Source organism: Primulina huaijiensis, chromosome 8 (assembly GCF_012295235.1).
Source record: "Primulina huaijiensis isolate GDHJ02 chromosome 8, ASM1229523v2, whole genome shotgun sequence".
Taxonomy (NCBI): Eukaryota; Viridiplantae; Streptophyta; class Magnoliopsida; order Lamiales; family Gesneriaceae; genus Primulina; species Primulina huaijiensis.
This window is the reverse complement of record NC_133313.1, coordinates 19,615,315-19,629,382: the sequence shown is the minus strand read 5'-3', so window position 1 is coordinate 19,629,382 and position 14,068 is coordinate 19,615,315. Positions and strand designations below refer to the sequence as shown.

At 31.5% G+C, this 14,068-nt stretch overlaps 1 long non-coding RNA gene across 1 annotated transcript; it reads right to left on the bottom strand.

Moving 5' to 3' along the window:
- Positions 1-1,365: 1,365 nt before the first annotated feature.
- LOC140982479 (uncharacterized) lies at positions 1,366-5,017 on the bottom strand. Its single transcript, XR_012176288.1, has 3 exons — positions 4,406-5,017; positions 3,506-3,603; positions 1,366-2,021 (listed from the first exon to the last, which is right to left on the bottom strand). It is a non-coding gene; the product is annotated as an uncharacterized lncRNA (long non-coding RNA).
- Positions 5,018-14,068: the final 9,051 nt, after the last annotated feature.

The following is a 14,068-nucleotide window of genomic DNA, read 5'->3' as shown; positions in this document are numbered from 1 at the left end:
ATTCGCAATAAAAGTAATACTTTTTGATGGATGATTCAAATAAGAGATATGTCTCACAAAGTACGACTAGTGAGATCGTCTAATACAAGTTTTTTGACAAAATTTTATTATATTGGAAATAATACAAATAAGATCAGCTATTATATTGGAAATAATACAAATAAGATCAGCTAGGGGAAAAGGTGAACGAAAAAATTAACTCTATAATTTAATTCTTTGAGAAAATTTTACGGGTTCAATCATATATCGAATTGAACCATGTATAACCCTACGATTCTGCATATGCATAAATGCACATATTATATGCGGTTGGACTTTGGGTATAGATTTTCGTTGTTAAGATTTCATAGTACTTAACTTTATGTCATATAAGACGAATATCTTATTTAATAAAAATAATAAATATTATTTTTATGTCAAAAATATTATTTTTATTATAAATATAAGTAATATATGAGATTGTTTCATAGGAGATTTATTGTTTATTTTTTGAAATCACGATCAATTTATTTTCACCTACCTCTTTTAGTTAATGTCCATGAAATTCATCTGAATTGGCACGACTTGCCACCACACACAAAAAAGAAGATGTATTTTGAAAATTTGTAATTTTAGTCTTATAAATTGATTTGTTTTAGATTTTACTTGTCTGTGTTCGGTTTTGTTCCACTAATTTGAATTTTTTTTATTTTGGTCATTTTTTAGTCCTATATAGGTTATATGACAGATAATAAAATCTATATTAAAAACATTGAAAATAATCTATGAAAAAAAAAAAGAAATGCTCGACATTTTGAAAATTTTGGTGCCATTTGCTTTATTTTCCTATTTTTTTTGTTTAGATTTATTTGGGGTTGATAGTGAAATAAATAAAAGATGAAAGAATAACATCAATGACTTTCTAGCAGTTTAACTTTTAGGATAATTAATTAATAATGCTTAAAACTATAATAATTTAATTAGATTTTATTAATATTAAGAGTGGGTCTCATGTGAGACCGTCTCACGGATCGTAATCTGTGAGACGGGTCAACCCTACCTATATTCACAACAAAAAGTAATAATCTTAGCATAAAAAGTAATATTTTTTCATATATGATCCAAATAAGAGATTCGTCTCACAAATACGACCCATGTGACCGTCTCACACAAGTTTTTGCCTAATATTAATCAAAATATTGAATATTCCTCGTACTTTTTAACATGTCAAGAAATTAACGCAGTGTTTCAACATATAGCTCCGCTCTTGTGCAAATTTTTCATCGAACTCGAGCTCAAATTATTTTAATTCATCATTTTCAAATCCAAGTCGAGCCCATATATATATATTTTTTTAAAAAGCAAATCTTTAACTAGTATTCTCTACCGGCTTGTATTACATCATTAATGCCAACTCTTGCAAAATATCCTTACCAAAAATAAAGCAATAAAATTACAATCATAAAAAGAGAGCGAATCTAATAAGAATAAAGCCGGGAAGTTAATCGATGATGGGGACCTAAAGTAAGAAGAAGAAGAAGAAAATCACAAAACAAATATATATTTTTCGTTCATTTGAAAAACACAGTAGCACACTAGGATCGTAGTGCAGCTGAAAAATGGCTCGACCTCACGGATTCGATGGGCTATCGACTTTCAAATTTACTGAATCTTTATCCAACCGATCACGATCAGTCAAGACTGTGCAACCAACTCTTGGATCAGGAACACCTCCCTCCTGGATTGGGGCCGTTGAACGAGCGTTGTTGGATCTCAAAGAGCAACCATGCTCATGTAAGATGCAACGACAGCGATGTTCATTGATGGATTGCATGGTATACTGGGACCGGATAGCAGAACTAAACATCGGTTGCATATACCACTTTCGTTCGGGTAGCTCCCGAAGAGAAATTCTACATATAGGGCATGTGAAGTGCTGGTGCAGCCATATGTCAATACACGTAGCATGAAATGAGTGTCCACAGACTGGTAGGATGCGTAGCGTATCCTCATTGTGGTATTTGGATAAGCAGACAGTGCACCTGAGGCGAATTTTTTTTATGACATTAAAAGGGTGACCAGAAGACAACAGACTGGTAGGATGCATAGCGTATCCTCATTTATTAGCACTAATGATATACATTACATTCCAAGGATAATCTAGACTAGTGTTTAGGCCAGTTCAACTGGAACTGCACCGAGTTCTGGTCCAGTTGAACGGCTTAACCTATCAATTTCATAGGTTCAATGCTTAAAAAGGAGTCCATAACATAAGACAGCAAACAATAGATACAAATACTATGTAGTCAATTACAAAAATTCAAATAAAAATTATGTTTCTAGTTTGTATCTATTGAGTGTTGGGAAGGGGGTTTTTTCCATCCACGTTTTATCCACAAAGTGACTTTACAAGTATCTTCCAACATGAAATTTGTTTAGCACTCTTGTGCAAAACAAGTTAATGAGCCAAAAATGAAACCAAGAAAAGAACTTAATAAAGAATAAGGAGATGCATTTGCCACAGAAGCCTAAAAAACATCAGTTAGTCATAGGACCTCACCTGTTCTAAAGGAAAGAGTTTATTAACATGTGTAAAAGTAAATTTCGTGAAAATTGTGATATTATCGATGCACTCTTTGGGATGTTGATTTGAAATCCAAGAAACAAGGAATGAATTGAAATCCAAAGGCGACAATCAGGCACCCTTGGTTTGTGAGATTACACAATCAATAAACAAAAGAGCCAGGAGGATAAAGCTACTTTGTGAAATTTCAAGAATATCATTAAGTCTTGGTGACATATCAAACTATGAAAACTGTATGGTCTTTGCAAAGACTACTAAGAAGATTAAAGGTGTAAGAATGTTATTCAGACAGCTGTCTTTAACTTCTAAGAAGATCATCTTGGGATCTGAAATGGAAGAATTTTGAGCTCAGTTTTCAATACATGACCACCTCCAACATTCTGAACATAAAAGTTGCAAGTGCGTGCAGCAAATATGAAAAAGAATCAAGTTACTAAAAGAAAACAAGACTCTGCAGCCGAGGGATACGGGATGCAGCAACAGGAGGAGATTATTCTTTAATAGAGGTATGGGAACAATTAAAAATGCCTGGATACAAACACAGGGCCAGACTGATTAAAATATGCTTAACTTGGAAACTAACAAAAACAGAGGGAAAATGATGCTCACGTCTTCTGAATCGTATAGCCAACACTTACACTTGAAAGTATTTTAAATCTAATTTTCTTCGCAATAAAGGTGAATTTATGTGAGAAGGGCAGTATATACTTACACTAAGAAGAGGAGCAAAAGGACACCCCCAAAAAAATTTTCAAAATTACCCATTAAAACTTCATTATTTAATTCCATCGCACCTTTTTTTTGGAGGAACCATGACACACCGTGAACCAAAAATAAGTAACAAAAATGTTCTTTGCAATAAAAAATAATAAAATTATTTCTGTTTAGCAGAAAATTTTCGTGATATAAACTCATAGGATCATAGATGATTGACAAACTTACAGAGCATTTTCTGTCGAGGATAAGCAGAATTCTCCATACTTTTTCACCGGAAATTTTGATACCTCGAGAGGCTCAAGACAGTGAAGATCACGCTCCAACTGTATAACAAGGTCACATAAACAATCCTTTAGATCTGAGTTACAAGTGGTTCAAAGTAAAGATAAATCAGGATACTCATGTGTCATTACTCTATGACAAGACACACACACAAGGATCAAGTAACAACAACAAAATTGACAACAGAATGCTAGTGTCTTGATGCGGTTAGCAACATAGTACAAGTAGGTGTACCAGCCTGAAACAAGGTGTGATAGTGACTGTGTTGTGGACTGACTGGGGTGACTAGCAGGGGCAATTGCCTCCTTTAAAAAATGCTCCAACACGAGAAGACTTCAGTAATTGCTTGAGCAAACAAACAGAGAATGAGCAGGTGACAAACTTCAGCTTCTAAACCCGTTACTCCTATCGATATGAGCCAAAAACAAAACAGCCTCAATTCAAGGAAAGAATATTTAGTGTCATGCTGCGTGCACGACGTAGTGGAGCCAAAGTTCATTTTCTAGATCCCACTGAACACGGTGGTTGAGGTAGACTCCAACTCGACATGTACATAGAGCAGGCACAAGTTGCACAGAAAGGGTGAAATTTGACCCATACCAGCGGTTCATAAGGTAATAAGTCCGATTGGGAGCGAAATACTAGCTTGTCAACAAAAATCACAAGTATCCAAAAGAGTCGCATAGAATACATGACCAAGCTTTAACAACCCAGTATAAATAAAAAATGCAGCTACACAGAAACAAAAAACATTGTCTAACACATTATGGGAAAAACATGTGAATCAAAATCTGCATCCAGATGAAATTCCAGAGAACAGAAGTAGTGAAAACAAGTTCTTACGATGCCAACGTCAGATCTAGAAGCCCTGGCTAATGCCCGCCTCGACGCAGTCAAATATATCCGAGCCCAAATGAGCCTTGTGCACACAAATACAATAAACAAAGTACTCACCGCAAATCCAATCACTGTCATCACCAAATTAATACCTGAAGATATCATTTTTTTTCTCCTTTTCTTAATTTCTTTGTCCACGATAACAACCCAATTCTAATGTTGTCCCTGCTTTGTATAATTCTCAATGCCTCACAATCAAAATTCCAAGAGAAGTACAGCTCCTGTAATGATTTAAATTATAGCAAAAAACCCTTCTCGGGAAACCAATCTTTCAATCCATAAAAGCGTAAAAGACTGCATCTTTGACCGTCGGTCCTAATTTTGTCCGTTCTACAACTAGAAAAAATCAGATCTTTGTTCTGTTCCTCCACCCTCCCTCCCTGTTACGAGTGCAGGAGCATGTAATATTTAAATGGCGGCAGAATATAATCCTTAATGGAAGTGGGGTGAAGCAAAGTTTAAAGGGTGACCCACGTTGGGAAAGAGAAGCCAAAGAGGGATAAAGATTCAGCTTTGAAAATTCGATTCTCAGAAGCAGGGATTAGGATAAATAAGAAGTAAAAGTTTAATAAGGTTGCAAAGGACGCATGTTCTATCTTCGTAAGACCCTCGATTTATTTCACATGCACTGACAAATCAATATTTTAAATAAAAAAATAATATTTTTTTGTGATTTGAATGAGATAAGATATTTATCTTACAAATTGATATGTGATATTATCACATGATAATTTGCGATCCTTGTATTATATGTTGGATTTATATATATGTTGGTAGATTAGATGAACTGAGTGGACAATCTACCGAACAGAGAAGAATACTTTTTTTTATGAAGATTTTTAACTTGATGGGATGAGTCTAGTCTAATGGGATGAGCCTGGGTGACATGACCTGATGGAATGAGTCTAGGTGGCCTGTCCTGATCTACCATGACCTGATGAGATGAGCTCGGGCGGCTTGGCCTGACCTGTCTTGATGGGATGAGCTCGGGTGGTCTGGCCTAGCATGTGAGTACCCTTGACCGGATAGGGTGAGCTTATGTCAGACAATCTGTACACACTCGACAAAAAAATTTTAGTGGAGCCGGAAGGGTTTCCGACATGATCACTCCGACGATTAAGTCAATACATGATTCACTAAGTAATGAGAAAATTTATTGAATACAATATAATATATATCTCATGTCTCAAATGAATGACCAAACATGGATATTTATAGGAGAGAAAATGACTTCAATTATGGTGTTTGGGCATTGTTCTTGGTTAGACATCTGTTCCTGACCATGTCATGTCCTTTGTCAGTAAACATAACGACTCATATTGTTTTGATCTTCGTCTGATTGTCATGTTAATGATTTCGATGGTGCTTGCCCATGTTGCTCACCTCATCGTAAAAAAACGAATATTTTTTAATATTATATTGTGATTTAAGGGAAAGGGTGCTGCTCTGATTCCGTGATTCATGACACTTGGATTAAGGGCCGATGTTTACTGAAATTGATTGAATATAAAATCAGATTTTAATTAAATATTAACAAGATATCGAATTGTCATGTGACAGTGGTTAGTGAACACGAGTCTTTGTTAGCATAAAATTTATGTTGGATCTGTCACCATATTTTTTAAACCAATATTCTTCAATGATGCTTCCTAACATCTATTTCCAGTTACCCCCAGTCCCAATATGTACTACAATTTAATGGTTTCAAATTCCATTAATTCTTGTAAAAATAAAAAAAATTGGATAATTATGATTTTATTTTTGGACACCATCTAGAGCGGAAGTGTTGGGAATTCTCATTGAATTCCCTTTCCGTGCACGAATCCACCTACGACGGGTGTGTTTGGCTTAGTGGATTAAATAAAGATATAAAAATAGTCAAACACTTATATAATGTTTGGTTAAAATTTTAAGATATTTTAATAATTATTTTGACATGGTCTAAGACCCAATTTTGTGGATAACTATTGTATTATTAATCTAACAAATCAAATGAGATAATCTATCAAAACTCAACAAAATACATTTTTCTCCTCTTATTTCTTAATTATAAAATAGAAAGAAATTATAAGAATTAAATTATTGATTAATAAAAATAATGGTTAGTAAGAGTTAAATTAATAATAATATATACAATTATATTAATTATAAAATAGAAAGAAATTATAATAATTAAATTATTGATTAAAATAATAATAATATCATTATAATTAATGAGAATAATAAATATATAATAAAAAATAAAGTTTACAAATTAATAAAAAATGAATTTGTAATATTTTTTTTAAAATTACATGCTTATTTATTTCCTACTACTATTATTATTTATTTATTATATTTAGTTTAGGTAATTATAATGTATATAGTGGAGATACTTTAGTCATTTCATGCTAATACACAAAATTAATCTATAATGTTAAAATTACACCAAACATCATATATTTTATCCCACCATATTATTTATCCATATATTTCATTCTATAATTCATTTAATTACTAATCATTTATTTATCACATCATACGTACTAAACGGAGCTTAAAATAAGAAAATACAACTAGCGATGGTTTTGAATTTCATCCCTAAAACTCTCGTGGTTGAAAACTAGCGATGGTTTTGAGAAGAACGTCGTCGTTAATTAAAAATGGTTAAACCATCACTAAATTAAAACTTTCATTCAAAACTAGAACAAGATATATACAAATTCTAACCCAAAAAGTACAATAATAAATCAATCAATAAAAAAAGTTGCCCAATATTCATGTAAAAAAATCTAAAAAATGTGTTTGTATATTTCACTTTGAATCCTTAGTGGATCCCCCAAGAGTTGTGCCCCCTTGGCCATCTTCCTCCATCACGATCGGTGTCCTGATTTTGAATCTCTCAATCTTAAATTCATCAGTTCCATCATCTAACCCTCTTCCATTGACTGCATACAAGGAACCAATGCTGTGGCTCCGCCGCATGCTTTTCTTCTTCATCTTCATTTTCTTCTTCAAAATCCCATCACCGATTTTTCTGAACAATTCCTCGTGATCCCCCGGGAAGATTTTCTCGAACAATTCATGCCTTCTCACATAGATTTCCTCGAACGATTCCAGCAAGGCAAGAAGCCTCGGATCGACCATCTCACCCGACTTCCACCGAATCATTTCCTGCGTTTTCGGATAGCCAACGGAATTTGATGATTATGTATAACTAACAACGACTCTTAATATTTGAAAGTTATTCTATATCAAGTTTTTATAGTAAGATAAGCGTTAGGCAAAGCAAAGCAAGCCTCCAGCTTTAACTCGTTATCTTGTTTGACAAGACAGAATAATCGGTCAATCCAAGTTAACAAAACGTGGCTGACTTAGTATCCAAAAAAAAAAAAAAGTGGCTGACTTGGCATTATCTATACGAGTAGTTCTCTTGTGAGACGGTCTCACGAATCTTTATATATGAGACGGGTTAATTCCACCGATATTCACAATAAAAAATAATATTCTTAGCATAAAAATTAATATTTTTTCATGGATGACCAAAATAAGAGATTCGACCCACGAAATTGATCCATAAGACCGTCTCACAAGAATTTTTGTGTAATTTATATTACTATTTCCATAAAATTTGTGATCGCGGATGTAAGGCGTAAATACATTGATTTGAGTAAAAAATTTATGCATTCAAACGACATATGAATCAAATTTTATTGTAAGTTATAATCTTCTGATAATTATAATGTTAAAAACAAAAAAAACGATGAAAATAAGACTGAAATTGGATCAATAAACTTTTGTCATTATTATGTATTTACAAATTTCACAAACATAGAAAAAACTATAAAATTTTAAATCTGAAATGAAAAGACATAAAATTCTTGGAAATAAACTAAAACGATTATAATGGTTAAACTAAGCTATTTGAATTTTGCATAAATTTCTTATTTTTTTTCTAGAATAATTTCTAGATCATCAATTGGTTGAATCTATCACATCCATGTGTTAGTTTCTCTATGTATTTTTTTCCCTAAAAAAACTATTACTATTCAAATAATAGTGAATTTTTATAGTAAATATTTAATGTAGACTTTGAAAATAAATTTATTATATTGACACTTTTATAATTATAAAATAAATTAGAAATGTTCAACCAAAACACAAACAATAAAAAAAATGTCGTAGTTTTTTTTAAAAAAATGTGTTGTAGATAGGGTCCAAGCATGTTGCGCGTCCCACGTCCAGAATATTTTCTAGTCTATTAATGAATATTAGATAAGAAAATAAATATAATTAGTTAGATGTTCTATAGTTACATAAAAATAGATTCGTTCAAAAAAAACTCCACAAGATGTTGATCGTAAATGAGAAAATTGCTTATGTAGAAAGACGAAAATGATCATATCCATACTTCTATATTATTATATAACACGAGGGCATTTCATACTAACCGAATAGAGTCGTGAATTAATTTTAGATTTATTTAAAACACCCTTCATCTTATGAACAATTCGTTTTCTTTATTTATGTTTTTAAATTTTTAAATGAATATATCACCTTTAATATTCAAAAAATATTGTAAAATTATTTTGTAAACAAACAACAAAACGTCTAGATAAATAAATATGCATACAGAAGTAAATGCGCAAGTAAATGAGACAAGACTTTGATCGGTATAACTCTCGTATAGACCTACTTCAATTATGACTTATTCATACCTAAATCAAAACTCTTAATGATAACACAAACAATAACAAATTTTGGTTGTTTAAGAACATTCGGTCAACCGGAGACAATAATATTTCCGACAACTAGCTTTTAATAGTGTAGAACAAGTTGATCCTTGATGATATGATATAAAGAAATAGGTGTGTGCTAAATGATCAGCTTGATTTTGAAAGAATAAGAGTAATCAAAAAATATTGTATAATCTAGATTGTAAATGCTTGAATCATTTCTATGTTCTTCAATGATTTTTCAATAATCCGAATCTGCATATTTGTATCCTACATTTTCCAATGGTCGAAAAATTTTTCGATCATCATCTGCTATCCCCTAACAACAATGTAGGTCAATCTATTTTCATAGTACACTGCATTAAATGATCATTTAATGTTTATTTGCGACATTTATTAATTTTTTGTCATTTACGACTATGCTTTTTTACCTTCTGAAAAGTTGATTGATTATTAACATTTTGAAAAATATTCCCGTCAAATGAGAGTTGATAAGATACTAAGCAATAATACTTTACCTTATAACGTCTAACAGCTCGATTCCATGTTATCTGTCTCGATTGGTAAGTTGGATTGCAGCTAGAGACGAATGATTTTACTATGAACACATGTCATTACCTAAATTTAGGATATTTCAAATTTCAAATGTTTTGTTAGATTTGTTTTGTGACAAAAATCAATTATTTATATTTTCTTAGTTGATAACTCTTATTTTATTTGTATTATACATTGATTCATCTTCGACTCGTAAGATAAGATTGTTCATTGAGTTCTTTTTTAGCTTTAGATTTTCTTTTCTTTCAATACAATTGTTTATGCCATTATTTTTAATTACAAATATTTGATTGTATATCGCTCGCAAGAATTTGAAATTGTTATAGAATATTATTAATCATATCGAGTAAGTACAATAGCTTATGTTGGAAATAAGTTCCTTAAAACTTGAGTCGATAAAAAAATTTCGCGGATCAACTATGTCACATTATAGATTGAATGATTTGACCATATTGTCTATTGAAAAAAATGATAGCTGAGCTTCATTACGATGATTTAGTTGACAGTTTTGCTCAACAAAAAACACGAAGACTGTGAATAATATTTTTGCTATTAGATTTGATTCATATATGTTATTTCTTATAATTTAATAAATTTACTCAGTATAATAGTTTAATAAATTAGATATTGATGATAATTATGTGCATCTAATTATCATCTCGTATATAATATTTTTATATTTAATAAAAAAAATTATATAAGACTATTAATCTGATGTTGAATTGATAAATAAATAATTGGCAATTTTGGCCCAATTTACCCCTTGTATATTACGATATGATTGTAAAAAGCCTATTTTTTTTTAAAAAAATAATCATATATATTATAATTATATGGCTTTCAACTCTTCAACGAATAGCAAAATAATTCAAGAAATATTCTATGGTGTCAATAAACATGTTCCTATATTTCATCTAGATATCGAATTTAATTAACACAAATATCTAAATTTGGATTCAAATTTTCTTAAACTTAATAATTTATTTTATCTCACAAAGAAAGTATAAAATTAGATACAGCTGAGAAAATAAATCTTACAGCGAGCATGTATCTAATTTAGAAGACAATTTAGACAATGGCATGCATTAAGTACGTAATATATAATATTGAATTAACCTTTTCTCCTTCAAATTTTGTGTTTAAATTTTAATTTTTACTTTTTTTTTTATTGAAAAATAAGCGTACGGAGGCTGTTATGACGCTGCTGTTTATAGTGATAAATACGAACTCTCAATGAAAAAGAATAAAATTGTCAAAATCAAAAAATACTACACTAAAATTAAAATTGAATAATATAAACGACGAAACTCGTAAAACAACAAACATATATAATCATTATTGCAATTTTTTCTTCTGTTTGTTTTTTTAAAATATCCTTTAAGGTTATAAAAAAAAGAATTAAGACTGAAATTTAACGATATATTGTACAAAATCTCGAATAAATAAATATAAATGATAAAAAATGCAATTTTTCAGGAAAAAAAATCAGTTATAACAGACGTTTTCCATGCATGTTTGTGTGTATAGGTTTATGTCAACAAACTTGGCTCAAATATCCAAGTCCACATCGTTCTATCCGAGTGTTACGCGCATCGAATTAGTTCTTTTACTTGAATTTACTTTCTGTAGCATTGGTTGACGATCGGAATTCGGATAATGGATAAAGAAGAACGCAAACAATGGCTGCTTGATACCATTCAACAACTCGAAAATGATGTAAGTTTCTCTTCTATTCTCCCCTGTTTTCCGCCTTTTTTTGTCTAGTCTTGAATTTTCTTGTATTGAGCTATGAATCGGTTGTTTCCGTTTTCTTGAAATTCATCTCGATGGCTGATATACCCGATCAAGACTAAGTTACTTGTATCAAGAAAAAAATTACATTGATAAGAATTGAATTAATTGACATGGGATAGTTAAACTTGGGAATTTTTGAAGTTAATTTAACTTTAAAAGGTTCGATGTTCAATCTTTCTTGGGAACTCGAGCATGCAAGAGTTTCTGTACCTCGAGATCAGCCTTTTGGACGTGTATTATTGTGTTCTGCATATGTACACAATCACGAGTGAGTTTATGTTGCATGTGGTGACATAGAACTAGTCAATGTTAATTGTTATTTTCATCATCGAATGATACTTGGTTCACGAGTATATGTCACCACCCCTTTCGGATAGAATGAACTTAAATTTTTAGTCTAGCATTGACATGATCTTGCATTTGCATGATTATGGTTGTGGCTTTAATTTATGCATAATATTCTATGTACATATCGTTGGAAAATTGGCCAAAAAACAACACTAAGCATTAATCTTGATGCTTGTAGGGATTGGTTGATTTCCATTTTCGGGAGTGCTATTTGATGAAGGAGAACAGTGGTTCTATATTTTTTCTCGACTTGATTTCTACTTTTTCCAGGGATTTTAGAAAAGTGGCGAAAAAGACTGGAAAAATTTTGTACAGCTTTCTTATGACATTATTCACTTTCCTTATCTTATGTTTTTAGGGGGCGATTTGTCATTGTTAATTTGTATCGTTTCTGATCGATCATTGACAGGAATGAAATACCTGTTGACTTTAATGAGATGAAAGAATTTTGTATCAAGCTCAAAGGAAGTGCTGCAAGGTAATTTACACACATGTATATTTAACCGCGCGTTTAGACTTAAAAATGTTTTGATGATATAGATCTGGATGTGGAAGTTAACCCCTTATGCAGGTCTTCTGCTTGAATTTGCCTAAGTTTCATGTTTGAGTTACTTTTTTTAATCTCTATGTTCATTGAATGTAAAAGCTAGCATTTTTGTTTTTAAAGTTGGCAAATTTACCTGTCTCTTGACAATAAGGTGGTGGAAGGATATATGTTAATGCTTTGTGTTTAATTTACAGCATTGGAGCGTGTCGTATCAGTGCTGTGTGCTCTAATATTTTACACCAAGCTATTGAGAATAACTCCAAAGAAGAGTAAGATAGCTTGATCTTCTCTGCCATTTATGGAGAAACTTTTCCCCTTTTCCATTTTGTCGATTGATCATTACTTCATATTGACACGATCTTAATTCTCAAGTATTTTTTGTTTGTTTAATTTACTTTGAAGTCGATCAATCCGAAAGGTATGTTACTTCAAATTATGGTATCTGACCGAATGCCATCAATTGAATATATCCTTGATATTGTTCTAATTCCATATAGGCTTGGAGCAGGCAAATATTTTGCATTCTCTTGATTTCATGTCTGTTATTATCCCTTATTTCAGAATGTATTCGGGCAGTCATTGCAGCAATTTGATTTTCTATTTCATAAAATTATTAAATGGTCTTTCATGATATCATAAATTTCAGGTGCCTCCAGGCTATGAAAAATATAAAGTGTGAATTCAAGAATCTTAAGTATCGTTGGTACCCCATTCTCTGGGTGAGTGATGACAGAAAGCATCTTATTTCACCGAGCTTTCGCAAGATATTAGACGAGGATTAGATGGTTCAACCCTCTTCCTGATTTTCTGTGGTTTGGATGATATGATTCCACAATGCAGATGATTTTCTGAGGTTTGCATGCCAAATTGTTAGTTGTGGAAATGACATTCAAAAGTCGAAGTGTTTTTGAAAGCTCACAGGCTTGATCTCTAGCACATTTAAGATATTTGAACATCAAGCTCAAAACTTTACAACTTGGGTTCAGCTCATTGGGCTTGTTAGTCGAGTCTATTCAAGCATTATGGCCTACTCAGTTAGTACAATACAGAATATACATTAAAGTCTTGTCTTGATTGCTCCTTTTGGATTATTTTGTTAGAAAACTAGGATCATGAAATAACTCACTTTACTGTGGAAGAGAGAGTGTTGCTAACATAGCGTTGAGCCAACTTTGGCAATTTTGATTAAAAGTTGATTCATTCTATGGCACAGGTCGAGCATAACTTGATTTCCGGAATGTACGGCTGAACTTTTATGGTGGAACGGTGTTTTCGCATACAGCAGCAGTGGATTGTTGTTTCATCCTTTAGTCGTCATGAATTTTGATTAAAAGTTGATTCATTCTTTGTTTTGTTATTCTTTGTTTTGGGATAAGTATGTTGATTTCTTTTTTTAAAATGAAAATAGTTGCCTTAAGAGTGGTTCACAACACTCGATTCTAGTTTACTCTATTAAAAATCAATGAATTTCTATTATCGTTTTATTGTTGAGAATAAAATAAATTTAATGTCAAATGCTATATAAATTTACAAAAGTACATATAAAATATGTGTTTCAAATTTATTTTGTATATATATAGNAGAAAATTGCAATAGCTATCCTATATATTTACTTTTTTTACTAGTTTGATGTTATCAATTTTAGTCATA